This window comes from Setaria italica, chromosome III (assembly GCF_000263155.2).
Source record: "Setaria italica strain Yugu1 chromosome III, Setaria_italica_v2.0, whole genome shotgun sequence".
NCBI lineage: Eukaryota > Viridiplantae > Streptophyta > Magnoliopsida > Poales > Poaceae > Setaria > Setaria italica.
Genome location: NC_028452.1, coordinates 38,664,006 through 38,667,416, shown reverse-complemented (window position 1 = coordinate 38,667,416; position 3,411 = coordinate 38,664,006).

Sequence of the window (3,411 nt, the reverse complement as noted above, 5' to 3'; positions counted from 1 at the left end):
AGCAGGCGCTTTTTATAGGCGCAGAGGAGGCTGGGGAGGGCGCCACGTAGGAGCAGTGGATAGGGATGGCTGGCCCGCGAGGATAAGGAGGGGAGAGAGAGAGTGAACGGTGGCCGGTGAAGCGGATGAGGATGGCGAGGCTCGGTGGCCTAGCAGGCCGGACGGGGCGACGAACTGGCACCGGTGTCAGGCGGCCGTTGCTTGGCGGCCAAGGATGGCAGGGGGGATGAGGCCGTCCGGCTCCTTGGCGGCGAAGCAAGGGGAGGAGGGGCGCTCTGCGCCGGCCATTAATGGCGGCGGCAGGGAGGCAGGCGGCGCCGCGGTGAGGTGGCGGGGGAGGCGGTGCGTGCGCGCGCGTGGTGCGGTCGGGTGGAGAAGGGAAAGGAAGGGAGAGGAGAGGGGTAGGAGGGTGAATCGGTGGCGGCGCGGCGGTTTTACCGCGGCAGCGCTACCGTGGCGGAGGCGGGGAAACGGGCGGCGGCGTCGGCGGCTGCGGCGCCGGCGTGGGGGAGGCAGGCCCGGCCGCTGCGGTGGGCCGAGCCAGCGCTGCTGGGCCGAGCTGTAGAAGTGGCTGGCGGGCCAGGCCGGGTGCGGGAGGAGGCGAAAGAGGTGGAGGACAACTGGGCCAAAAGAAGGAGTGGAGCGAAAGTGAGGTTGCTGGCCCAGTTTTGAATAGTAAGCTTTGGTTATTAGTTCTAGGGGGTTTGGATAGATTCAAATTTGAATATGGTTCAAATTTGAATAGGGTTTGGGATGTTAGACTTGATTTAAGCATGGAAGGGGCATTTTTTGAAGTATTTGAGGTTTAGAAGGATAAGAACATGACCGGGATTGGTTAGTGCTATTGTAGGGTTTTGGATAGAATTAATATTCAAATTAAGTTTGGATAATAATTCTAGGACTTATTAAAAGAATTATTATGGAGATATTATTCTTAGAGTTTTAATGTTTTAAGGGAGTTGATGAGGAGAGGTGGTTTGACATACACGAAGTCAAGGTCTCGATTATTAGATTGAGATAATATTCAAAGGAAATTAGGAATAGAATTTATTGTTGAGATAAAATATTCCTAGAGTTGGAAAAGGATTTGGATTTGATGTGGGAAAGATATCTTAGAGCAAAAAAAATGCAGCACATATGTAGATTTAATGCAGGATTTATTTGTAAAATTGTTTTGAATGTTTGAGAAGAAGAAAGTATATTTAATTTTAAAGAAAATTTTTAAAAAGTCCGTATTTTTAAATGCTCTAAAAAGCGGGATGTTACATCTGGCCTCTTTCTCAAGGATGGGTGCCTAAGGAAATAAAGATGGAAACTATTGCATGATATCATAAGTCGTTTCCTTACCCTTGTTTTGGAGTTAGATTACCAGAAGGGATGAGTGGTGGTCCTGTTGTGGAAGAGGTTGAAAGGCGCGCGGTTGACATGCTCGGGCCTTACCATGAGACTGAATACCTGTTAGCTCGAAAGATCGTGACACATGGTGTTCACGTCAACCGAGTATTTTGTGAAATGGGAGTGACTCTCGAGCCCTGTGCTAAACCTCGTAAGCCCTCGAAGCGGATTCGTGCGCCTGGTGTGACTGGCTTTGAGGTCATTGGCAGTAATAGTGGCAAAGGGAAAAAGAAGAAAGTTGAGGATTCAACTGCTTTGTCTATGGTTTAGGTTGGAAAGAAGTCGAAGACCCCTAGCCTCGAGGCTCTAAAAAGAAAAGGTCTTGGGCAAGGTTCTTCTGGTGGTCAGGCTTCAAGTTCCTTCAGCAAGAAAATCGAGGTTGTTAAAGATTCTAAACCTTCAACTCGAAAGCCTGAGGTTAAAACTGTTGATTCCAGAATTGAGTTCGATGCTACAGGTGCCTTAGCGGGCTTGATGTTGAAAAAAGCTGGCAAGAAATCCGGTGTTAGGATTGTTGATGTCTTGGATGACGATGATGAGGATGTTGGTTTTTTGGATGAGAATTTGTCTTTGGTTTCACCTCTACAAGGTTTGCTTGAGGATAAGTCTCGTGATGAATGTAAGTCCATGCTCGGGAATACGGACACTGCTAGCACATCTGATCCTATTTTGCCAGTTGTAATTGACACTAAGATAGCCATGGAGTAGTCGATGCCTACTAAGACATGTAACATTGTCGATGAACTTGTACCTGATCTTAGGTTCGTGGATGGTAGTGGTGCCTCCACTAAATTTTTGACAGAATTGCAAAATATAGTTGGCATAGCTGGGGAGCCATATCAGGAACCCTCGTTCCTCCTAAGGGTAGATCCATTGCCCAAGGGTGCTGATCTGCCTTAGGTTGTCCTGGACTACAGAAAGGCTTTTGGTACAAATATCAAGGAGAAACTGCTAGGTGTCCATGTCTCTGGAGCATGTGAAGATGACGATCCTTTCAATCCTCCACTACTATGGAGATCGCAGGACTCATTTCGAATTGTAGGTGAGGTGGCGGAAACTTTTCTGAATGACAAGTCTGAGGTCAATGCTTCCTCCGAGGTTCCTGGAGAAGGTGAACTTGTTAAGGAAGATAAGAGAGCTTCTAAGTTACCTATGAGGGTTAAGATTTCTATTTAGAGCGATACCCAGGGTAGCTTCTTTGATTTCGAGGGTTAGAACTTTGTCTCATGTTTTTTGCTTTTATTGGTTTTCGAGCCTAATTTGCTTACGAAGTGCTTTTATTTTGATAGAATATTAGAAGTCTTTACGTTGTTATGACCCTGATCACTTGGCGAGGATTACAGCTACTCTCGGCTATAAGGTAATGCTTTTTCTGACATGTTGTTAGGCCTTTTGCTGTTGGGTATTGTAGGCTCCTAAGTTTTTACTTGTTTTTCATTTTGTAGGCTATAATTGCTGGCAAGGTAGCTGTTGACAAGCTTCAGGAAAAAAGAAAAAGTTACTCTTAGCTGGAGTACTAAGATACTTGAGCTCGAGATTGAGATCTCACCGCTAAAATAGGAGAATTCTTTAGTGGACAACCTTAGGACTTTGCTTTCTGAAGAGAATGCTGAGCTGAAGAAGAATAAAGATCTTCTTGTGAAAACATGCAGCGACCTTGTCCAGAAAGTGGAAACCTTGGAGAAGAATTCTCAAGACCACTTCGGGGTTTTGGAGAAATTGCGTAGTACTATTGAGAAAGACTCGACTACCATTGCATTTTTGAAGAAGCAAAATGAGGCACTCACCAAGGCTTGTGCTAAGAAAGATACTATGATCACTACGCTGGGTAAAAGCCTCGAGTATCAGAAGGGTTTTATTGATGGAGCAGAGCAAGTTCTGAAAACCCGGTTTGCGCAAATTCATGAGAACTACAAGCTTGCGTTGTCTGAATTTGGCATAGAGCCTCTCCCCTTTCCAACTGAGGACGGTGCTAAGGAAATATTTGACTGGATGGACAAAGAGTTCGAGTCCTTG